A 26333-nucleotide genomic window follows, 5' to 3' on the forward strand; every position below is an offset into this window, starting at 1 on the left:
TGACTTCGGAGAACCCAGATGTACACGCTGAGCCTAACAATGGCGTTGGGGGTCAGCTGATGAAGATAAATCCCGAATTTTTCCAAGACTTCTGCAATCATTCCATGCAGTGGAAATCTCAACCCTGCTTTAAAGAAGCTCTTAAAAACTACAAATCCTCATTTTTCGGCTTCGGGATAGTCTCTTCCCCGCCAAAGCGAACCAACCCCTTATCGACTTCCTTGAAGTAGCCTAGCTTCGTCATCATGGTCATATCAGCTTCAGACACAGTTGATTTCCCAAAATCCAGATGGCTGGGTTTCGATGGCATAATAACATCATAGTCAACCTCTCCTTCATTAGCATCACCCTCTTTAATATCTGCCTGCTCGGATTCAGCAGCGGTTGATTCTTTGTCAGCGGCGCCTTCAGTCACAACCAACCCCGACTGCCTCATCACTTCAGAGATTGGAGCGGTTTCGGCACCTTCGGCTTCATCTCCGTCGCGAGTAACCCTAGCTGTTGAGCGTACCCTAGCCATCTGATGATTGAATTTCTTGTTTTTTGACGAAGTTGAATTTTTTAACTTTGTCGAAGCTCTTTCTTGTTACGAAGATTGAGCAAAATGAATAGCTTCGGTTGAGGATGCAGTAAGCAAGCTTCGGCTATGGTCGAATTTTTTGGCAGCAAAACAGTGCAATAGCAATGAATGCTGTGGTAACTTCACACCTACCCGTCTGTTTATATAGTGCCGCATGTGGGAAGGTAAATCGTCAAGTCTTCCGCACCGGACAAACAACCGCCCGCACCCACTGAACGGTGGGCCACAGAGCCCGAGAAGGTGAATCGCCAGGACGCGCGTAACTGCTGCATGGTGGGGCCACCTCGCGCTCGGATTATTTTAATCGTTTCTCGGCAACGAGCTCAGGGAAGGTATTTTTCGGATCTTTGGCATCCCGAAGCCTAGGAGACTTTTTCACGGATCAAGCTCATTACGAAAAACGATCTAGCACCGCGAAGGGGCTACTGTTGGGGGTATGCTTCGTAGCCGAAGATCCTGAAGAAAGAAACACCTTCGGCAGATCCTCTCAAAAACAGTGCCGAAGCTATCACCCATAAAGCTTCGGCATAGTGACATGTCTCAAGATGAATGATTGAACCGACTTAAAGATGAAATGACCAATATATCCATGAAAGTTTGTGTCATGATTGTAATCGGTTGTAAAGGGCATAAATGTAATTTCACACAGGCTGCGCTCTGTGCCTATAAATAGATGAACAGTACCCCGTACTGTTCACATTATCTTGTAATCGCTTGCACGCGACACTTGGATTATTGCCTTCTATCAAGTCGAAGGTATAAATGTGATTAAATGTTATGTTTTAATATTTAAGTTTGTATAATGAAATACATGAATAAATTTAAGTGCTTTAATATATTATTCTTTCATGTCTTATATGTCTTATCATTCACTATATCATAACCCTGGTCATGAAGGTACACCCTTCATGACCTTCGTCCGAAGATCATTATACCTTTGGGGAGATAATGCTTCTATGGACGAAGGGCTTTAACATTTAACATTTTATGTCGCCTTGTTCTTAATTCATAGCATTTGAGAACAAGTCCCCAACAGTGCCACGGGGTTTTGGCCCGCGGTGCGGCCCAGCTCGGCCCGGCCTCGGCCCGCGCGCCCCTAGCGCCCGTGCCCTCCCCATGCGCGCCCCCCCTCCCCTGGTCTCTTTCTTTCATTTGATTTCTCCCGCGCAGCAACCTCTCTCTCTCTCTGCCATCTCTCTCTCTCCCCGTGGTGGTGCCCTAGGTTTTGGAGACGGTGATCGCCGGATTTGGACCCCGAGGTGAGCTCCCCTCCCCTCTCCCTCTCCCTCTCCCTCTCCCTCTCTCTCTTCCCCTCCCCCTCCCCTTTCTTCTCCCCTGCACGCCCCTTCCTCCCCATCGCGCCCCCCCCGGCGGCTCAGCCTCCTGCGCGCGCAACTGTATTTGCGTGGCGTTCGACTTTCAGCTTTATCCCTTTTTCAATTTTAGTTTAGTCGATGTGCTGCGTCGCGCGCTTCGTCGCGCGACGATTCAATTTAAATTCATCTTTATTAATGTGCTGTGTCGCGCGCTTTGTCGCGCGACGATTCAATTTAAGTTCATCTTTGTTAATGATCTGTGTCGCGTGCTTCGCCGCGCGACATTTCGTTTTAAAACTCAGTTCAGTTGACGTATGCCGTCGTACGTTTCATCGCGCGGCGCTTAATGTCTCTTTATAATTAATGCATGTGTCTCGTTGCGCGCTCTGTCGCGCGACGAGTCGTTTATTTCTTAATTCAATTTAAAGTGTTATGTCGCGCGTCTCGCCGCGCGACAATCCTTTTAATTTATCTTCATCTGCTTATAAGGATTAAACATAAAACATGACTTTACCTTATGCTAAACGCGATGGCCAAATTAATACCATTATGTTTAAACAAGTAGTTTAATTTAAAATTGTGTAACGTGATCGCTCTCCGACCGTAGCCTCGACCGTTACTTTCTCTTTCTTGCTTAGCCGTAGGTGTGCGCCCTGCGTCGATCTTTCGTTTAATTATTGCATTCCATTGTATGGTGTACTGTTCTTTTGTATTAAATGTGTGGAATGTATGTTTGAACTCGTATAGATAACGGTCAGTTGGCGGAGTCCGAAGGGGTTGCAGGTGAAGACCCTGAGCAGCAGTCGGTTGGTGAAGGCAAGTGTCCCTTGACCCATCTATGTCCTACTAATCCTTATAATTCACTCACCGCATTTACACAGTTTATACCTAAGGATTGACTAGCTTTTGTCTATCTTGTCCTTGTTTACCTATTTTGGTTAGGTTATTTCAGTTTAGCTTTATGCTAGCGCTTCACATTAATCAATGAACATGATGAGATTATCTATGATACGCTGTTTTCCCTTTTGATTATGATGATGGTACTTGTGGCCCTTAAGGGGACTCGAGCTGTTTCTCGAGTGCCTCTCCGTAAGGACCTGTTCGTTGGATGACCGCCCGGGAAAACAGTGCAACCATGAGGGTGGAGTGGGACGCCCTTAGCTGAGTAATTAGAGGAACTGGGGTGTAGTTCGCTTCGCCGTCGTGCCGTTAATGGGGCTCGGTGTATGTGGCTCGCTCTGCCAAGGTTGGTTCGCCCCTTGGGGAGGAGTTCGGTGCATTTAGGAAACCTAACGGGCGGCTACAGCCCAGGGAATCTTTGTAAAGGCTACGTAGTGAGACCCTGCCTATTCACCTTGGTAGTGTTTAAGGGTTTGATCGGCTCGAGGCAAGAGGGAATCACGGCTTATGGGTAAAGTGCGCAACCTCTGCAGAGTGTTATGAAACAGATATATCAGCCATGCTCGCGGTTATGAGCGGCCACGGGACCTCCATTGATTAGAGATACTTGATTAGAGATACTTGATTAGAGATACTTGATTAGAGATACTTGATCAAAGATGTATGGTTTAGAGGTGGTGACGAGGATGATGGTTTTGATTATGCTTATGGTACTGGTAAGTGGTATTCTTTCCGTTTGGAAATGATACATCGGATTAATAACTTGGGTTAATGCTAAATCATGGCTCTCTACTAGTAAATAATAACCTGACCAACTAAAAGCAACTGCTTGACTTAACCCCACATAAAGCTAGTCCACTACAGCCAAATGGGACATTTTGCTGAGTATGTTGATGTGTACTCACCCTTGCTTTACACACCAACCCCCCCAGGTTGTCCGCATTGCAACCACTGCTCAGGTGAAGATGAAGCCATGGAGGAGGACTTCCAGAGTTCCAAGAGTACGATGAGTTCTAGGCGTGGGTTAGCGACAACCCCCAGTCAGCTGCCTGTGAAGGCCGCGTGTATCTACATTTCTTTTCCACACTTTGATTATTGTTAAAGACTATGTGGATGTCTCGGACATCATGATGTAATCGACTATTATACCCTCTTTTATGTCATTATTTGAGCACTGTGTGATGATGTCCAGTTATGTAACTGTTGTGTACGTGAATTGCTGATCCTGGCACGTACATGGTTCACATTCGGTTTGCCTTCTAAAACCGGGTGTGACATAGGTGGTATCAAAGTCGTGCTGACTGTAGGACCGCTAACCTAGAGTAGAATGGTCGTTCTAAGGATTATAGACCCCTATTATTACCTTGACATTGGTATCCCTTCAAAAGTTGGTCATATCGACCAAACCTATGTTCTACTATATATTATACCTTGCTAAAATTTTTGTTTATTCTCATTCCTTATTCATTTATTTATGGTTCACTTGCTGGTCATATTAGTTCCGTTCTCACTCTTATGCTTACGGTGTTTTTTGTAGATGACTCGTCTTAGACACACCGCACGGAAGTCAGTCATTCCTTTCTTGCCTTCTCGTCTCGTGGAGCGTCCGCTTCGTCGTCCAGTGACTGGTCAGTCTAGCCACTTGGAGAGGCTGCACCACTGCCTGCACGAGGAGCAGGAGCGTCGACGACAGGAGCTGGAGCAGCAGGACTCTTCTTTCTCGCTTCAGCAGGAGATAGATTCTGTGAGGAGATGTTCCCCTGTGCTCCCGTTGGAGGCGCCCCCCTGCACCACAACTGAGCGCCCCAGCCGCTGGAGTAGCTGCTGGAGGAGACCCAGATGACGGAGGTGGCGACAACAGCTCGAGCCACGACACCGACCTTTCTGAGGAGCAGGAGTTGGAAGGATGGGTTGCTCGACCCATCACTCGCGACGCTGCTCGCGGGTGTCAGTTCCACGATGCGCTCGACACCCTATTACGTCGGGCACTCGACCGGCGTACTTGGTCTATCGAGTATCGTTGTGTGGTCTTCCAGCATAGTCACGAGGTTTACCCGGACCGTTGGGAGGCGACCTGCTTGGTGTGCCGTCCGGAGAACAGTCTCCGGGGTGCGGAGGTCTGCTCAGAGCACTATTCTATCTCTGAGCGGGACTCGGCTGAGGCGGCCATGCAAGATGTCGCGCGACGTGCGCTTTCGCACTACTGCTCAGTGCTCGGTGGGGTAGCTGATGGTCTCAACCTGAAGTATTACCCCCGCCGCCCATCTGGCAGCACAGGAGGCATGATTGTCTCACCTGTTGGTGAGGACAATCCTAGGTTGAGCAGCACAATCAACCTATCCACCGTGCTAAACACGGAGCTGGACCATGCATTAGATGAGCTGAGTAGGGCTCATGCTGAGATCGCCCAGCTGCGGGCTGAGCGTGCGGAGCATCGTCACTTGGAGGATGGCTCCCCCGCTCCCGTCGGGACTCAGCACCCGTACCACTCACCTCGGCGTGGACACCAGGCTTATGGCAACCCCGACTGCAGGACCTAGATAAATTTAGAACCATAGATCGTCAGCGTCAGATCTTGTAATTAATACGAAAATATATATAGAAGCCATAGTCTTAGCATCAGTCTTACTCTTAGTTAGTCTTAGTTAGACAGGGTAGTTTGCTTATCCTGTGCTTTTATGCTTGTTATGATGAACAATGTTGGAGTTGGATCTTTGTAATGACTGTCACCAGAGTGTGGGTATCCCCTACATTTTGGTTTACCTGTCAAGTGTCAATAAAATTAGTTACTTAGTTGGGAAGCCATTTTGTTCTACTTTCCTCTTTATCTGAGAAGCTGTGTTGGTATGTGTTGGAGATCAGTGAAGATGTTCATCTGTTCAATATTTTGGAGAACTCTATGCTCTTTCCTTATGCTGCAAGTTGCAAGATCAGTTCTGATGTGTGATTGCATTCTACAGATGTCAGAAAACAGGCGCAGAGGAGGAAGGCGTGCTCAGCAGGAGCAGGCAGCACCATAGGATGAGGCACCCCAGCAGCAGCAGCTGCCACTCCCGCCCCCGATGTCGATCGAGCAGATGTTCTTGATGCAGACTCAGGCAGTTCAAGCCATCGGTCAGACTCTGGCCGCCATTCAGCAGCAGCAGCAACAGCCACCACCTCAGCCTCAGATGCCCTAGATGCCCAGGGACAAGCGTGCTGAATTCATGAGAGGTCATCCCCCAACGTTTGCTCATTCTTCTGACCCCATGGATGCTGAAGATTGGCTGCGTATTGTGGAGCGGGAGTTGCACACCGCTCAGTGTGATGACAAGGAGAAAGTTCTGTATGGTCCCCGTTTGTTGAGAGGAGCAGCCTAGTCTTGGTGGGAGTTTTACCTTGCCACCCACACCAACCCTGACACCATTACCTGGGAAGAATTCAGAGTTATCTTCCATCAGTACCATGTTCCTGCAGGTCTGATGACAGTGAAGAAGGAGTTCCTGGCACTCAAGCAAGGGCCTATGTCCGTCAGCGAGTACCGAGACAAGTTTCTGCAGCTGTCTCGCTATGCTCTTGAGGATGTCAACACAGATGCCAAGAGGCAGTATCGCTTCCTGAGAGGCTTAGTCGACCCTCTGTAGTATCATCTGATGAATCATACCTTCCCCACTTTTCAACACCTGATTGACAGAGCGATCATGACAGAGAAGAAGCGTAAAGAGATGGAGGATCGCAAGCGCAAGATCAGTGGACCTCAGCTTGGAAGCAGCAATCGTCCTTGTTTCTCAGGCAACTCACCTCAGCAGTTTAGGCAGAACCAACGTCCACCTCAGCATCAGCAGTTCCAAAGGTAGTACCCTCAGCACCAGCATCAGAATCGCCAGAACAATCAGTTAGGAGGAGGTCAGTTCCAGAGGCAGAATCAGCATGCACCTCGTCTTCGCGCCCCAGCAAACAAGCAGAACAGTCAAGCAGCACCAGTTCAAGGCGGAAGCAGGGCATGTTTCCATTGTGGATCAAGGCCATTGGGTGATGCAATGTCTGAAGAAGGCAGCCCAGCAGCAGTCAGGCTCTGGCACCCCAGCAAAGCAAAATGTGTCGCAGCCTGGAGCAGGCAACCGCTCTCAGCCACGCTATAACCATGGGAGACTGAACCACTTGGAGGCTGAAACAGTTCAGGAGACCCCCGGCCTGACAGTAGGTATGTTTCCAGTCGACTCCCATATTGCAGAAGTGTTATTTGATACTGGAGCAACGCATTCATTCATTACTGCATCATGGGTAGAAGCACATAATCTTCCCATAACTACCATGTCAACCCCCATTCAAATTGACTCAACCGGTGGTAGAATTCGAACCAATAGCATTTGCTTGAATGTAAGTGTGGAAATAAGGGGGATAGTGTTTCCCGCTAACCTCATAGTGATGGGTACTCAGGGAATAGATGTCATCCTAGGGATGAATTGGCTAGATAAGTATTATGCAGCTATCAGTTGTGATAAGAGGACAATCAAATTGAGGTCCCCTCTAGGAGAGGAAGTCGTGACCGAGTTAGTCCCTCCTGAGCCAAAGAAAGGAAGTTGTTATCAGATGGATGTTGATAGCAGTGAAGCAGATCCACTAGAGATTATCAAGGTTGTGTCCGAGTTCCCAGATGTATTCCCAAAGGACCTACCAGGTATGCCACTTGAGCGAAAAGTTGAGTTTGCCAAAGAGCTTCTTCCTGGAACCGCCCCCATTTCTAAAAGAGCCTACAGGGTGTTTGGACCAGAGTTGGTTGAACTCAAGAAGCAGATTGATGAGCTGTCAGAGAAAGGTTACATCCGGCCAAGCACCTCGCCTTGGGCCGCCCCTGTCCTATTTGTGGAGAAGAAAGATGGCACCAGAAGGATGTGTATCGATTATCGAGCTTTCAACGAGGTCATGATCAAGAACAAGTACCCCTTGCCCAGAATCGAAGATCTGTTCGACCAGCTGAGAGGAGTCAGTGTGTTTTGAAAGATAGATCTAAGGTCAGGTTATCATCAGCTCAGGATCCGACCTTCAGATATTCCAAAGACGACATTCATTACCAAGTATGGGTTGTATGAGTTCACTGTGATGTCTTTTGGTCTAACGAATGCACCAGCCTTCTTCATGAATCTGATGAACAGTGTATTCATGGATTATCTTGACAAGTTCGTGGTGGTATTTATTGATGACATTCTTATATATTCTCAAAGTGAAGAAGAGCATGTGAATCATTTGAAGATGGTATTGCAGAGATTGCGAGAGCACCAGTTGTATGCAAAGTTGAGTAAGTGCGAGTTCTGGATCAATGAAGTCCTATTCTTGGGACACATAATTAACAAAGCGAGAGCACCTAGAGGGGGGGTGAATAGGTGATCCTATAAAAACTTGAAACTTAATGCCATAAAACTTGATTAGGAGTTAGCACAATAAAGTCAAGTGGCTAGAGAGGAGTTCTTGCAAAACACAATAACCACAATGAGATCAACACAGAGATGGCACAGTGGTTTATCCCATGGTTCGGCCAAGTCCAACACTTGCCTACTCCATGTTGTGGCGTCCAAACGGATGAGGGTTGCACTCAACCCCTTTCAAGCGGTCCAAAGACCCACTTGAATACCATGGTGTTTTGCTTTCACTTTACTATATCCCGCTTGCGAGGAATCTCCACAACTTGGAGCCTCTCGCCCTTACACTTTGATTATCACAAAGAAGCACAGAAGTAAGGATGGGATGAGCAACACACACACAAGACAAAAATCAGAGCAACAACACGCACACAAGTCACAAAACGAGCTCTCAACACAACTCAAAGAGTTCTCTACTCAAATAGAGCTCTAGTTGTTATCACAAAGAATCGAATGCGAGGAATTGGAGTCTTGGTGCTTAGGAGTGCTTAGAGAATGCTTGGTGTGCTCCTCCATGCGCCTAGGGGTCCCTTTTATAACCCCAAGGCAGCTAGGAGCCATTGAGAGCATTCCAGGAAGGCAATTCTTGCCTTCTATCGTCTGGCGCACCGGACAGTCTGGTGCACCACCGGACACTGTCCGGTGCAGATTTCTTTCCATCTTTGGCGAAGCCGACCGTTGGCAGTTCAGAGCCGTTGGCGCACCGGACACTGTCCGGTGCACACTGGACAGTCCGGTGCCCCCTTTTTGACCGTTGGCTCTGCCACGCGTCGCGAGCGGATTACGCGGCCGACCGTTGGCTGGGCCGACTGTTGGCTCACCGGACAGTCCGGTGATTTATAGTCGTACACCGCCGTCGAAGTCCCGAGAGCAGCTAGTTGACAGACACCAGCCTGGCGCACCGGACACTGTCCGGTGCACCACCGGACATTGTCTGGTGCATCACCGAACAGTCCGGTGCACCCAGACCGAGCAGCCTTTTGGCTGTACACAGCCAACTTCTCCAAAATTGTTTCTCCTGTTTCTAGCACTTAGACACAATACATTAGTCTTCAAAACAATGTACTAAGTCTAGAAACAATGTACACAGCCAACTTCTTGAGTCCTTGGCACACTTTAACACTTAGGCACTTGTGTTGGACACTTAATCACCTAAATACTTAGAAATGGCCCAAGGGCACATTTCCCTTTCAATCTCCCCCTTTTTGGTGATTTATGCCAACACAATAAAAAGCAACTAAAAGAAGTGCAACATCAATGCAAATGAAAACTCAAATTTGTTTTGATTCAAATTTGGCATATTTGGATCATTCTTTGCCACCACTTGATTTGTTTTTGCAAATCAACCTCAATTTCCTATCTCTAAGTCAAACACACTTGTTGAGACATAAAGAGAGTTGTTCCAAGAGAAATTGATCAAAGATTTCAAAAAACTCCCCCTTTTTCCCATAATCAACCATTCTCCCCACAAGAGGCCAACTTTTGACAAAAGAGACAATAAGAGATTTTTGACAAACCAAAAACTCTATTCTACTATTTTCAAAATTCTCAAGTGGTAGCTGATCCATTTGTTGCTTTGGCCTTATTTTCTCCCCCTTTGGCATCAAGCACCAAAACGGGATCAATTGTTGGGCCTATGCTTCGTCGCCGAAGGTCTTCTAGGAAGAAGCGGTTTTCGGCTGAAGCTGTTTGTATAAGATGGCCGAAGGTCCCTCTTCATGAAGCTTCGGTATTACAAACCGACTTAAAGATAGAATGACCTTTTAGTCCATAAAGGTCTGAGTCAATGTTGTAAACTTTTATAAGGGGCATACTTGTAATCCCTCACAGGCTGCGCCCTGTGCCTATAAATAGTGAACAGTATTCCTTTACTGTTCACGGATTCTGGTAACTGCAATCGCATATTCTGGTATTCAACCTTTTGTCAAGGCAGAGGTATTATTGTATTCAATCATTGGATATATTAAGAAAATATAATATAATTCGTCTATGACTTGTTTACCTCTTTTGTATCTTTTATTTTATGTCATCTTGCAATATCTATTGGAATTTTATTACGAAGATCTAAGCTTCGTAATTTTATTCTCATCAACCTTCGTCCAAGATCCATTATCCTCAAGGGAATAATGTTTTATGGACGAAGGACGTTGACATTTAACACTTTATGTTGCCTTGTTCTTAATTCATAGCACTTGAGAACGAGTCTCCAACATTGGCGCCCACCTCCGGTGAACTCACTTCCACTTTTTAAGCTGATGGCTTCGTTCAATGACCAAGCTGGAGCTGCTTCAGACCCGAAGCTGGTACTCCCGATCACAGGTGGTTCGTCCTCAGAACCAGCTAACAAGAAACAAAAGAAGGAAGCACAGAGAAGGGTACAACATGTTGGGGTGCAAGGACCCTTCATCAAGTCAAGATGGTCTCACATTCCTATTACCTTCTCCCAAGAGGACCTTCAGCTCAAGGATTACCCACACAACGATGCCATGGTTATCTCTTGTGTTATCAAAGGATTTCTGGTCCACAATGTCTTGGTTGACACAGGCAGTGCAGCTGATATCATATTTGCTAAGGCCTTCAGACAAATGCAAGAGCCAGAAGATAAGATTCATGATGCTACACATCCTCTCTGTGGCTTCGGAGGGAGACAGATTGTAGCATTGGGCAAGATCACCATGTCAGTAACCTTCGGGTTCATCAACAACACTAGAACTGAGCAAGTTGTGTTTGACATTGTTGACATGGAATACCCTTACAATGCAATTATTGGTCGTGGCACCCTCAATGCTTTCGAAGCAATTCTTCATCCTGCCTATCTTTGCATGAAGATACCTTCGGATCAAGGACCCATCGCTATACATGGAAGTCAGGAAGCTGCCAGAAGGGCCGAAGGCAATTGGACTGACTCAAAAGCAATCCATAACATAGATGGAGCTGAAGCTTGTGAACAGTACAAATTCAGAAGGGAGAAAGCAGCTTCAGCAGATCAGCCGAAGCCTATGCTCTTATGTGAGGACATAGCAGAGCAGAAGGTGCTGTTAGGCTCTCAATTATCCAAAGAGCAGGAGAAAACCTTGATAAGGTTTTTGTTCAACAACAAAGATGTTTTTGCATGGTCAGCTAATGATCTCTGCGGAGTAAATAGGGATGTTATTGAACACTCGCTCAATGTTGATCCATCCTTCAGAGCCAGAAAGCAGAGGCTTCAGAAAATGTCAGATGATAAGGCCGAAGGTGCTCATAACGAAGTCAAAAGACTCCTCAGTGCAGGAGTCATCAGAGAAGTAAAGTACCCAGAATGGCTAGCTAACACTGTTATGGTAAAAAAGGCCAATGGCAAGTGGCGAATGTGTATCGATTTTACAGACCTCAACAAGGCTTGTCCGAAGGACGAATTCCCATTGCCAAGGATAGACTCTTTAGTAGATGCAGCATCTTCTTCCGAGCTCATGAGTCTGCTAGACTGTTACTCAGGCTATCACCAAATCTGGATGAAAAAGGAAGATGAGCCGAAGACTAGCTTCATAACTCCAAGTGGCACATATTGCTATCTTCGGATGCCTGAGGGGCTCAAAAACGCTGGAGGAAGTTTTAGCAGAATGACTGCGAAGATTCTCCAGTCTCAGATAGGCAGAAATGTGCTAACTTATGTTGATGACATCATTGTAAAAAGCACGAAACAGGAGAATCATATTGCTGATCTGCAGGAGACCTTCGCCAATTTCAGACAAGCTGGTTTAAAGCTGAATCCAGAAAAATGCGTCTTTGGAGTAAAGAAGGGAAAATTTCTTGGATGCTTGGTTTCAACAAAGGGAATTGAAGCTAATCCAAGTAAAATTGAAGCTATACTTCGGATGGAGCCACCAACTACAAAGAAGGGGGCTCAAAGATTGACAGGAAGGTTGGCATCTCTCAATAGATTCATATCCAGATCAGCAGAGAGAAACTTACCATTCTTCGAAGTACTGAAGTCAGCCGAAGTCTTTCAATGGGGACCAATCCAGCAGAAGGCTTTTGCAGAGCTGAAACAGTATTTGATAGATCTCACAACATTAACTCCACCGACGCCAGGGGCTCCTTTGTTATTATATGTGGCAGCTTCGCACTCAGCGGTAAGTGCAGCGCTTGTCCAGGAGAAGCTTGATGGTCAAGCCAAGAGGCAGGCCCCAATATATTTTGTATCCGAGGTTCTTAGTTTATCAAAGAAAAATTATACAGAGTTGGAGAAGGTACTGTATGCTGTCTTGATGGCCTCCAGGAAGCTTCGGCACTATTTTCAAGCTTACAACATAATTGTTCCTTCTTCACAACCTCTGAAGGATATTATGAGGAACCGAGAAGCTACTGGAAGGATTGGAAAATGGGCTGCAGAGCTCAATGAATTTTGTATTGAATATGTTCATAGATCTTCGATTCAGTCCCAGACTTTGGCAGACTTCATTGTTGACTGGACGCCAGGGGCTCAGGAGGAAGAAACAAATAAAGACGCCGAAGCATGGACAGTGTTTTGTGATGGATCTTGGGGAACCTTCGGAGCAGGAGCGGCTGCTGTGTTGGTTTCACCTTCCAAGGTCAAAACTTGTTATGCGGCAAAACTTGATTTTAGTTGCACAAATAACATTGCCGAGTACGAAGCCTTGCTTCTAGGTCTTCGGAAGCTAAAAGCAATGGGAATCAGAAGGGCTATACTCAAAACTGATTCCCAGGTTGTTTCGGGTCATATTGACAAGAGTTGCAAGGCTAAGGATCCGAAGCTTGAAAAATATCTGGATATGGTTCGAAGAGTTGAAGCTTCCTTCGAAGGATTTTCTGTCAAAAATATCCCTCGAGGACAAAATGAGCATGCTGATTTGTTAGCTAAGTCAGCAGCACAGGGGCTGCCTTTACCTTCGGATGTGTTCTTCGAAACAATAAAAGCACCTTCGGTGGAACTTCTTGAAAGGGCAGTCCTCAATATATCTCCTGTTTATAGCGAAGATTGGAGAACTGAGATCATCTCTTATCTTCAGGGAAAATTCCTTTCAGATGACGAAGCTTATAACAGGAGGATAGAGGCAAGAGCTCGTCCATATGTCATGATAGAAGGGGAGTTGTACAAGCATGGAGTTTGTGCTCCGTTACTCAAGTGTTTATCCAGAGCCGAAGGTATAGAGTTGATGAAAGAAATACATGCAGGCCTGTGTGGATCTCACATTGGATCTAGGCCGTTACTTGGAAAAATTTTCCGCCAAGGATTTTATTGGCCGAAGGCAGCTTCGGATGCAGCGGAATTAGTCCAAAAGTGCGAAGGTTGTCAGAAATGTGCACGAGATCAAAAACAACCTTCGTCCTTAACACAACTCATACAACCCGTTTGGCCATTGCAAAGGTGGGGCCTTGACTTGTTAGGTCCGTTACCACCGGCCCAAGGGAACCTAAGATATGTTATAGTGGCGGTGGAGTATTTTTCTAAATGGATTGAGGCAAAGCCTTTAGCCACAATAACTTCGGCCACCGTCCATAAGTTTTTCTGGCAAAATATTGTTTGTCGGTTCGGGGTACCAAAGGCTATTACTGTGGATAATGGAACACAGTTTGACTCCGAAGCTTTTAGGGATTTCTGTGATCAAATTGGTATGAAGATCCATTTTGCATCAGTCAGACATCCGGAGTCAAATGGACTCGTTGAAAGAGCCAATGGCATCAAAATGACAGGAATAATGAAGTTAATCTTCAATCAACCCAGGGGAAAGTGGCCAGATCAGTTAACCAAAGTGGTGTGGAGCCATAATACAACAACATCAAGGTCTACAGGCTTTACTCCATTCAAGTTATTATTCGGTGACGAAGCAATAACTCCAGAAGAAGCTAAAACCGGATCAATAAGGGTAGTAGCTTCGGCAGCATCAGATTCTGAAGCTGCTTATTCTGTGGAAAAAGATGCTTTAGAAGGGATCAGGTTGCAAGCCGTGGAAAACATCAATAAATATCAAGCCGAAACAATTAAATGGCGAGATAGAAAGGTTCGGCTAAAGAATATTGAGCCAGGACACTTGGTGCTTCGGAGAGTGGCCAACCCAGAAACAGTGGGCAAGTTGCAGTTGAAATGGGATGGACCTTTCTTAGTAGCATCTTCGTCAAGACCCGGTTCATACAGATTGAAGGATATGGGCGGCAACGACATTCCTAGATCTTGGAATGCGGATGAGCTTCGGCGATATTATGTATAACTCGATGTAATTTTCCATATTTTTTATTTTATTTTTCTTTCATGGCACCCTTTTCCTTTCTGAAGGGGGAGAAAGGTTTTTAATGGGGCCATCACATGTAATTTCCTTTTTTAGTTCTATAAGAGTAAAATCCCCCAAGGAATGTAAATGTAAAAGCTGAGAACGCACCATCGAGTGCTGAAAAGTAAAAAGAGAAGAAGCTCCAAAGTCGTTCCTAAGGGAATGCAGAGCTTACAGCGAAAAGTCAACGCTGATTCCGCCAAAAGTAAAGGCGAAGAAGCTCCAAAGTCGTTCCTAAGGGAATGCAGAGCTTACAGCGAAAAGTCAACGCTGATTCCGCCAAAAGTAAAGGCGAAGAAGCTCCAAAGTCGTTCCTAAGGGAATGCAGAGCTGAGGTGTGATTGTGGCTATGGGTATGGCTTCGGATACGCGTTTGGACATTCATTTGCACATCACATCATAGCATTTGCATTCATAAACATTCATCTAGGCATATGTAGAATAATCATCATCATGGCATAAATGCTTGCTTTGGCAAAAAGAAAAAAAAAGAGGAAGAAAGAGCTTCGTCTGCAAAAAGGAAAAGCTTCGAAAAAAAGGGAAATGTTGTTTTCTATGCTTCGTTGCGCACGAAAAGAAGGGAAGGTGTTTTTCGCCTTCGGCTCAAAAAAGGAAAATTTCGTTCACATCAAAGCATTTCTCATACATCAATGGAAGGGTAAGGATATATCACAAGGTATGAACAGAATTCATTAAAGACAAGTTTTAGTTACATTCACAAAAGTTATCTCAAAAGTTCCTCAAGTACTGTCTAGACTACTGTTTAATCTCCAAGGAGCTTCAGCTTCGGCGTCATTTTTAATCGGCTTCGGCTTCGTCATCCTACATGAATAACGTCGTTGTAAGTCGAAATCGAGCTTGCAAGAAAAGGTAAGCACAAGGTATGGTTTCTTACTGGTTCAAGGTGGCTACGAGCTTCGTCTCCAGCCTTTTCTCGCCCACCTTTTGTCCATATCATTTTTACAAATCTATTAGAGATACTTCGGGCGAGATCAGGGATGTCATCCAGGATTGATGGTGATAAAGTGAAATTTGGCCTATTTACAATCTTTCCATGATCGCAGCCAGCTTTCAGGAAAGTTGCAGCAGTGCCTCGAGAAGCCACCCAGGCACAGAAGTCACCATGCCCAGCTATGACTTCGTCGAGCTCGTCAATCTCACCCTCAATATGTTCGAAGGTCTTCGGTAGATCTTCAGCTGAGGGGGTGAATTTTTCACTGCTGGCTCCAACTGAGTGGAAAATTTTTCTTAATCGTTGAATGCATTTGTTGCTAAATTCCAGACATTTTTCTTGAAGGCTTGTCAATAGTTTTCTCAAATCTGAATTTTGTTGAGCTTCGGCTTCAAGTTTTGCATTAAGCTCTAGCTTTTCTCGCTCGAACTGTTCAGACTGGCGGAGAAGCTTCGAGTTCAGTTCTGTTATTTTTGCTTCAGCTTCCGCCAATGAACCTTCGGTTGCCTGGAGCTCAAAGTTCTTTTTCTCAATAACATCCGATTGCTCCTTTATTCTGCTTTCCAAATTTTTAATTATAACTTCGTGCTTCTTGTCTTCAAAATCTTGCTGCATTTTCAAGGCTTTGCTCAATAGCATACTCTGCACGAAAACAACCTTCGTCAGATATGTTTTCATTATTAGAAACAATAAAAGTTAAGGGAAAAGTAATTCACCTTGAAATTGGAATAAAATAAACTACCAACGATATGTTGTCGTCGGTAGCGGCTGATGTCTGTTTCTAGCTTCGGAAAACTGATACTCTTTGACAGAGTACCGATAATTTTGGCCCCAGTCTGATCTCGAATGCAATCTAATTTTTCATCATCAATGCCTCCGAAGAGGAGTGCTCCAGGTTTGTATCCGCAGGATTTTGCATATTCTCTAAGCTCTTCTCTTTCAGCTTTTGACAGTTTTTCTCCAACTAAATTCTGGAACATGAAAGCTTCGTCTTCTGAAGCTTCATTAGCAATTCCCTTCCCTTTCCCCGACGCTGCGGTCACGGCCTCTTCGGCGGCGGTGGTAGCTTCTTCTGCAGCCATATCTAGCAGTATCTTATCAATATTTTCGATTGTGCTCTCCAGGTTCAAATCTTCAGCTGAGGCAGCTTCGGCAGCCGCGACCTCCGAAGGTGTAATTTCAACATCTGTCCCTTCCGCAGACGCTGGTGTTTTTTGAGCTGCAGCTCTTGGCGGTGTCTTGTCAATTACTTCTGTCACAGTAATAATTCTTTGTTTCTTTGCTTTGATTGTTTTCTTCGATTTTTCGGGCTCCTTGTCCTTCTGAAAAAACTTTGTCAGTCGAGGCCCCAGTGGACTTAGCTTCGCAGGTAAGGATTCAGTCATTACCTTCAGAATTGCCTCCACATCAGTGGCAGAGGGTGATGCGGGGGATTTCTCTTCGTCGAATATTTTTTGTTTCGGAGAAGAAGCTTTCCTTTTCTTTGGAATTTTCTTTTTTGGTGTCTCTTTTTCATCTTCGTTTGAGGCTTCGGTTATTCTTTTCCTTTTCTGGCCTCCGGCACCTTTGTTCAGATTTTCATAGTCAGGGTATTCAAAATTCAAGGCGTCCAGCACTCGATTTAGCCTTCGCTTCGGACGGGTGCCGAAGGCTGCGGTCATCAATTGATCTTCTTTTTTGGAATAATTACCAAGTATTTCATTGCACATCACTTCAATTGAATCTAGCCACTCTCGGCAAGGTGTTTTAAAGTACTTTTTAAACTTGAAATAGTAAGGTAAACGTACAAGTTCACCTTCTTTCTTTTCCCCCTGTAGCTTCGGCATTTCCCATTCTTTCAAACTAGGAAAAACTTTGAAAGCCAAAAACTCCTGAACCAGGTCCCTTGTGCTGATATGCTCTGCAATAATTCTGAATTCATTCATTGCTTGTTGTGTTGGACCTTCGGGTGTCATGTTGCAGCGAGGTCGGGTTTCTCCGAAGATCAGTTCGAGTGGACTTTGCACAAGCTTTTCCTTGTCATCATCAACCTTGACATAGAACCATTCTGATTTCCAGCCTGCTGCCCACTTGCTTCGGTAGCTAATTACAGGAAACTTTGTAGTTTTCCGATAGGCGAAGTTATAGCAACCAAAATTATCGTGCAATCCATCCTTTCTAGCCTTTGTTTGATAATGCAACTCGTGAACCCGGCAAAAGCTGTCCGCAAATGGTTCCACTGCTTGGCTTCGGAGTGCCCAGATATAAACAATAAGCCTAACGATAGCGTTAGGGGTCAGCTGGTGAAAATAGATACCGAACCTCTTCAGCACCTCTGCAATAATCCCATGTAGGGGGAATCTTAATCCAGCCTTTAGAAAGCTTTTGAAAATAACAATTTCATCCTTCTCCGGCTTTGGGGTAGTCTCTTCTCCTCCGAAGCGCAATAGCTTCTTCTGGTTTCAGTAAAAAACCCGATTTTACCATCTTGGACAGATCAGCCTTCGAAATAGTAGATTTCCCGAAGTCCAAGTGGCTGGGTTTGCTCGGCATGGCAATGCGATAATCATCTTCGGGATCAGTTTCCTCAATATCTTCTTCCTCTGCTTCAGCGATTGCTTGTTCTGCATCATCATTAGGAACCTCTTCCGAAGTCACTAGCCCAGATCGTTGCATGGCTTCGGAGATGGGGACAGTCTCCGAAGCTTCAGTTTCGTCCCCCTCACGTTCAACCCTGGCGGTAGAACGCACTCTGGCCATTTAATTATGAACTTGTGGAACTTTAATACTTTCTTCCTCCGAAGCAGGTTTCAAACTGGAGCTTCGTTCGATTCCGACAGACAAGCTTCGGCGACGGTTAAAAATTTTGGCAGCAAAACAGTGCAAATAGCAATGAATGCTGTGGTAACTTCACACCTACTCGTCTGTTTATATAGTGCTGCAGGTAAGAAGGCGAAGCGCCAGGATTTTTACACCAGGCGGACACCCGCTCGCACTCGCTGCGTGGTGGACCGCAGAGACCGAACAGTAACTCTGAAAGGTGGGGCCGCTACACGCTGAGAAATTGAATCGTTTCTCGACAACGAGCTCAGGGAAGGTGTTTTTTATACCTTCGGCGCTCCGAAGCTTAAGAGACTTTTTTCACGGATCAAGCTCGTTACGAAAAACGATCTAGCACCGCGAAAGGGGCTACTGTTGGGCCTATGCTTCGTCGCCGAAGGTCTTCTAGGAAGAAGCGGTTTTCGGTTGAAGCTGTTTGTATAAGATGGCCGAAGGTCCCTCTTCATGAAGCTTCGGTATTACAAACCGACTTAAAGATAGAATGACCTTTTAGTCCATAAAGGTCTGAGTCAATGTTGTAAACTTTTATAAGGGGCATACTTGTAATCCCTCACAGGCTGCGCCCTGTGCCTATAAATAGTGAACAATATTCCTTTACTGTTCATGGATTCTGGTAACTGCAATCGCATATTCTGGAATTCAACCTTTTGTCAAGGCAGAGGTATTATTGTATTCAATGATTGGATATATTAAGAAAATATAATATAATTCGTCTATGACTTGTTTACCTCTTTTGTATCTTTTATTTTATGTCATCTTGCAATATCTATTGGAATTTTATTACGAAGATCTAAGCTTCGTAATTTTACTCTCATCAACCTTCGTCCAAGATCCATTATCCTCAAGGGAATAATGTTTTATGGACGAAGGACGTTGACATTTAACACTTTATGTTGCCTTGTTCTTAATTCATAGCACTTGAGAACGAGTCTCCAACATCAATCTTGGCCCTTAAACCCCATTGCCTCACCAAAATCTTCAAATAAGAGCACAAAGGCAATAAGGATACTGAGATGAACTTGGAGTAAGTTACCCTCTCATCGGAGTGCAGTGGAAGTCTTGCATGGTCCAAGTCCACCTTTTCCCTTTCAATCCACCTTTGAGACTAAATCAAGCAAACTCAAGCACACGGTTAGTCTCAAAGGGTCAAGTTGTAGCACATCTCCCCCTAAATATGTGCATCACTCACACATGGAATTTTGAGGTCCGGGGAGTGTTTGTACAACTTGAGCACCATAAATAAACAACAAAATGCATGAGGAACATGATCAAAGGCATGAACACATGTATGCCATAAATCAATCCAAGTTCCGCGAATCTAAGACATTTAGCTCACTACGCAGCCTGCAAAAGGTCGACTCATCTAGAGGCTTGGTAAAGATATCGGCTAGCTGGTTCTTGGTGCTAACATAAAACACTTCGATATCTCCCTTTTGCTGGTGGTCTCTCAAAAAGTGATGTCGGATGTCAATGTGCTTTGTGCGGCTGTGCTCAACGGGGTTGTCCGCCATGCGGATAGCACTCTCATTATCACATAGGAGTGGGACTTTGCTCAGATTGTAGCCAAAGTCCCTGAGGGTTTGCCTCATCCAAAGTAGTTGCGCGCAACACTGTCCTGCGGCAACATACTCGGCCTCAGCGGTGGATAGGGCAACGGAAGTTTGTTTCTTAGAACTCCATGACACCAGGGACCTTCCTAAGAATTGGAACGTCCCTAATGTACTCTTCCTATCGACCTTACATCCAGCATAATCGGAGTCTGAATATCCAATTAAGTCAAAGGTAGACCCCTTTGGATACCAGATCCCGAAGCAAGGCGTAGCGACTAAATATCTAAGAATTCGCTTCACGACCACTAAGTGACACTCCCTTGGATCGGATTGAAATCTAGCACACATGCATACACTGAGCATAATATCCGGTCTACTAGCGCATAAATAAAGCAAAGAACCTATCATGGACCGGTATGCTTTTTGATCAACAGACTTACCTCCTTTATTGAGGTCGACGTGTCCGTTAGTTCCCATCGGAGTCTTTGCGGGCTTGGTGTCCTTCATCCCAAACCGCTTTAGCAAGTCTTGCGTGTACTTCGTTTGGGAGATGAAGGTGCCGTCCTTGAGTTGCTTCACTTGGAACCCAAAGAAGTAATTCAACTCGCCCATCATTGACATCTCGAATTTCTGAGTCATCACCCTGCTAAACTCTTCACAAGACTTTTGGTTAGTAGAACCAAATATTATGTCATCGACATAAATTTGGCACACAAATAAATCACCATCACAAGTCTTAGTGAATAAAGTCAGATCAGCTTTCCCAACCTTGAAAGCATTAGCAATTAAAAAGTCTCTAAGGCATTCATACCATGCTCTTGGGGCTTGCTTAAGTCCATAGAGCGCCTTAGAGAGCTTACATACGTGGTCGGGGTACCGTTCATCCTCGAAGCCAGGGGGTTGCTCCACGTACACCTCCTCCTTGATTGGCCCGTTGAGGAAAGCGCTCTTCACATCCATTTGGAACAACCTGAAAGAATGGTGAGCGGCATATGCTAGCAAAATACGAATGGACTCTAGCCTAGCCACAGGAGCAAAAGTCTCCTCAAAGTCCAAACCTGCGACTTGGGCATAACCTTTTGCCACAAGTCGAGCCTTGTTCCTTGTCACCACCCCATGCTCGTCTTGTTTGTTGTGGAACACCCACTTGGTTCCCACAACGTTTTGCTTGGGACGAGGCACCAGTGTCCAAACTTCATTTCTTTTGAAGTTATTGAGCTCTTCCTGCATGGCCAACACCCAGTCCGGATCTAGCAAGGCCTCTTCTACCCTGAAAGGCTCAATAGAAGAGACAAAAGAGTAATGCTCACAAAAATTAACTAATCTAGAGCGAGTAGTTACTCCCTTGCTAATGTCACCCAAAATCTGGTCGACGGGATGATTCCTTTGAATCGTCGCTCGAACTTGAGTTGGAGGGGCATGAGGTGCTTCTTCCTCTTCCTCTTGGATATCATGTGCTCCCTCTTGATCACATGCCTCCTCTTGATGAACCTGTTCATTGTCTTGAGTTGGGGGATGCACCATTGTTGAGGAAGAAGGTTGATCTTTCTCCTTTTGTTCCTGTGGCCGCACATCTCCAATCGCCATGGTACGTATTGCGGCCGTTGGAACGTCTTCTTCATCTACATCATCAAGATCAACAACTTGCTCTCTTGGAGAGCCATTAGTCTCATCAAATACAACGTCGCTAGAGACTTCAACCAAACCCGATGATTTGTTGAAGACTCTATACGCCTTTGTATTTGAGTCATAACCTAATAGAAACCCTTCTACAGCTTTGGGAGCAAACTTAGAATTTCTACCTTTCTTCACAAGAATATAACATTTGCTCCCAAATACATGAAAGTAAGACACATTGGGTTTGTTACCGGTTAGTAGCTCATACGAAGTCTTCTTGAGGAGGCGATGAAGGTACACCCAGTTTATGGCGTGGCAAGCCGTGTTCACGGCTTCCAACCAAAACCGCTCGGGCGTCTTGAATTCTCCAAGCATTGTCCTCGCGATGTCAATGAGCGTCCTGTTCTTCCTCTCTACCACACCATTTTGTTGTGGTGTGTAGGGAGCGGAGAACTCGTGCTTGATTCGTTCCTCCTCAAGGTACTCCTCCACTTGAAGGTTCTTGAACTCGGACCCGTTGTCGCTCCTTATTTTCTTTACCTTGAGCTCAAACTCATTTTGAGCTCTCCTTAGGAAGCGCTTGAGGGTCCCTTTGGTTTCAGATTTATCCTGCAAAAAGAATACCCAAGTGAAGCGGGAAAAATCATCAACTATAACAAGACCATACTTACTTCCTCCTAAGCTTAGGTAGGCGACGGGTCCGAAGAGGTCCATATGAAGTAACTCCAAAGGTCTTGATGTTGTCATCACATTTTTGGTATGATGAGAGCTTCCCACCTGTTTACCTGCTTGACAAGCTGCACAAGGTCTATCCTTTTCGAAAGTAACATTTGTTAGACCTATTATGTGTTCTCTTTTTAGAAGCTTGTGAAGGTTCTTCATCCCCACATGTGCTAAACGGTGATGCCACAGCCAGCCCATGCTAGTCTTAGCAATTAAGCATGCATCTAGACCGGCCTCCTCTTTTGCAAAATCAACTAAATAAAGTTTGTCGTCTAGTACACCCTTAAAATCTAATGAACCATCACTTCTTCTAAAGACAGACACGCCTACATTTGTGAATAAGCAATTATATCCCATGTTACAAAGTTGACTCACAGACAACAAGTTATGTCCAAGCGACTCAACTAAAAACACATTGGAAATGGAGTGCTCGGATGAAATAGCAATTTTTCCTAACCCTTTCACCGTGCCTTGATTCCCGTCACCGAATATGATTGAGTCTTGAGAATCTTTGTTCTTGAGGTAGGAGGTGAACATCTTCTTCTCCCCCGTCATGTGGTTTGTGCATCCGCTGTCGATAATCCAGCTTGATCTCCCGGATGCATAAACCTGCAAGGCAAATTTAGGCTTGGGTCTTAGGTACCCAACTCTTGTTGGGTCCTACAAGGTTAGTGAGAATATCCTTAGGGACCCAAATGCAAGTTTTATCTCCCTTGCATTTTGCCCCTAATTTCCTAGCAATCACCTTTCTATCCTTTCTACAAATTGCAAAGGAAGCATTGCAAGCATGATAAATTGTAGAAGGTTCATTGTTTACTTTCCTAAGAACATGAACAACATTACTTCTAGGCATAACATTTTTCCTAGTCAAATTTCTATTATGCATAATAGAAGAACTAGAAGCAATCATGGCATGAGAATCAAAATCATCATAACTTCTATAAACATTCCTAGAATGTCTCCTATCATGATACATGAAAGCATGGTTCTTTTGAGCACTACTAGCCATAGGGGCTTTCCCTTTCTCCTTGGCGGAGATGGAAGCCTTATGTCTTGTTAAGTTCTTGACTTCCCTCTTGAAGCCAAGACCATCCTTAATTGAGGGGTGTCTACCAATCGTGTAGGCATCCCTTGCAAATTTGTGATACTCAAATTTGTATACAAAGGAATATGGTGGATTTCCACATTTTATGTGCCTTATTTGCATCATAAAAAGAGCACCTATGTAATTGAGAGTGACTAAATAAAATCATGATTCTAAAATAAAAGAAAGTGCATTTGTTGGAGTTTTTATGTTTGTGCATTAAATAAAAATAATAATAATATAAAAATGACTAGAAATTGGAGTAAACCCTAAATTGAAAATTAGGGTTTGAAAGTAAGCATAGAAAGGATATGAAAATATAAATAATATAAATATATTCCAAAAAATTTGTATTTTACATTCCATAATATGATTTGATAACAAATGTACACAAGGTTTGAAAACTAAATTCAAATTCAAATTCAAACCTAGAAGAGAAGAAGAAAGAAAACAGAAAAATAAAAAGAAAAAGGATTAAAAGCTTACCTGGGCCGGCTGTTTCATTTCTGGCCCACTTCCGCTTTCACAGCGCGCAGCCCACCTTCGACACGAGCGCGCGCCGACACCTGGGCCCCTCTCGTCAGTCAGCTTCCTCGCGCCCACACTGTGACCGCGTGCACCGACAGGTGGGGCCACGTTGTCATCTCCCCCTCGCACTCGCGCTCTGCCTCTGGTCCATGGGGTCCACTTGTCAGCCATCTTCTATCTCCCTCAACAAACTCCCCCGCGCATGGCGGGCGCACGGAGACCGCGCGCGGTTTGTTGCGCTCTTGACCACGACCGCGACCTTATAGGGAGCATGGCCGGGCTCGCCTCACCCTCCTTATCCTCCTACCTTCGCGATCCAGCAACCCCTCTGCCAGTTCACCGTAGCCACCATCACAGAGGGAGAGGGAGACCTCCGCCGCCGCACGCAAGCTTCGGGTCTCCGTCGTCTGGCGCACCGAGGAGGTGACCTTGGGCTTCCTGGGGCTCGCGGACGGGTGTTGGTGGCCGCATTTGGGGGAGCTCGCCGTCGACATTGGCTAATTGCCCGCCGCCGTGTCATCCCCGCCGTGAATCCGCCTCTCGCCGTGGACAGCATCGACCGGACCTCTATTGTCGGTGAGAACTACCCCTTCCTATTCCTTATGTTCTGCGCTTCACGTAGCACCCTTAGGAGCGGGGATTGGGGCATCTGCGCACCGGCACGGCTATCGCCGGCGAGCCCTCCGCCGTGCGGCACTAGAGCGCCGCCGTGCCCAGTGTAAGATTGGGGTGGGTTTTTGTGCCGTTGATCATAGGATGGACGGCCGAGATCAAAGCCAGGAATACCTCTTCGCGTTATAAAATCTGAGCCCTCGGTTTGGGATCGTGTGGCCCAGATCTGAGCGGGAGTTCATAAAGCGTGAATCTAATCGTAGCCGTAGAACATTAATCCAACGGCCGGGATTGGCCCGTACCCCTTCGCGGGTACGTTTTACAAAAGAAACCCCGCCAAACTTGGAAACCAACCCGCCGTCCAGTGGAACTGTTCCCTGAGTCTAGGTTATCTTGCGCAGAGACCCTTGAGCTTTCTGAGAATTGATGCCCAGTCCAGAACCTGTTTAAAATGAATAAATTAATTAGTAAATGTATTTTTAATGCAAAAACAATTGCTAGAACTTGGAAAATTCATATCTAATTCATTTTAGCTCCAAATTGACCCATTCCAGTTTCTAAAATTTTGTAATAATATTCTCTATCATTTAATGTCTCTGTTTTGACATGAACTCTGTTAGAAAATTTATTTATCATTTAACCCTATTTCTAACACATTAAACCTTAGGAAATTCATAACTTGAAATCTATAACTCCAAATTTAATAATTCCAGTTCCAATGATCTCATTTTAATGTGTAGATTTTTACTGTATATTTTATTTACATGTTTGATGTGATGTTAATTTATGCTATACTATGTATGTATTGTGTTGATGCGAATAGACGAGCAAGCCACTGTGGAAACTGAGGTTCAGCAGGTAGAAGTAGCTGAGCAGGAGCTCATTGAAGGCAAGTTGTGCCCTTGATCACTTACTTTCCCAGCCATGTTCTTATTAATTTTAATGATCTGCATAGGATAATTTTGATGGGAGCCTTTATGTTACCCCAGTTTTGATTACCTCTATACCTTGTTCACCCCTGAAATATTTTTGGGTAGTACTTGCTATTGCTTTATGTGGATTGGGTATGGAGATACACTATTCATGATTATTCTGTTATTAACTTGTTATTATTATTGTTCATGTTAAGATCATTAAATTAATGGGAACATGGAGCGACCACCCGGGAAAACAGTGCTACCACAAGGGTATAATGGGACGCCCTTGGCTGACTAATTAGGAAAGCTAGTGGAAGACTACCTTACCCGAAAGGGGCAAGGGCAGTAGGGGAGAGGTCAGTGCGGGGAGGTCCCTGGTTGATTTTGCTGCGATGGCTGTCAGCCAGGAACCCTGTACTGGATCTTCCTATAAACTGTAGCGGGTTTTCGGAAGCTAGTGGAACTTTGTAAAGGCCTCGTAGTGGATCCCTAGCCATTCACCTCGGTAGTGTCTAAGGGCCTTGCAAACCCAGGCGACATGGGATACACGACTTGTGGGTAAAGATGCGCAACCTCTGCAGAGTGTAAAACTAGTATACTAGCCGTGCTCACGGTCAAGAGCGGCTCGGACCCTCACATGATTAATTATGGAACTTAAATTCAATTTGACATTTGCATCGCATTTGGGATTATTTTACTATTATTGTTCTTTATTATTATTAAGGTTTGGTATTTACTTACACTTAGTAATTGCTAATAAAATTTTGACCAACTTATAAAAGCAATGCTTAGCCTCAGCCTTTATTCCATTGATTAGCCTTACACTACATGAACTCCCACCTTTGGTGAGTTTATGCCACATTATTCCCCACAACTTGTTGAGCGATGAACGTATGTGAGCTCACTCTTGCTGTCTCACACCCCCCCACAGGAGAAGAACAGGTGGTTCAGGAGGAGCCACAAGGCGAGGAGTATGATCTGATCTAGGTGGCGTTTCTCAGTCGACATTGGCGCCGACGATCCTTAGTTCGTTTTATGTTACACTTTTATTTTGTAATAAGTCTTC

Source organism: Zea mays, chromosome 10 (genome assembly GCF_902167145.1).
Source record: "Zea mays cultivar B73 chromosome 10, Zm-B73-REFERENCE-NAM-5.0, whole genome shotgun sequence".
In the NCBI taxonomy this organism is placed as follows: Eukaryota; Viridiplantae; Streptophyta; class Magnoliopsida; order Poales; family Poaceae; genus Zea; species Zea mays.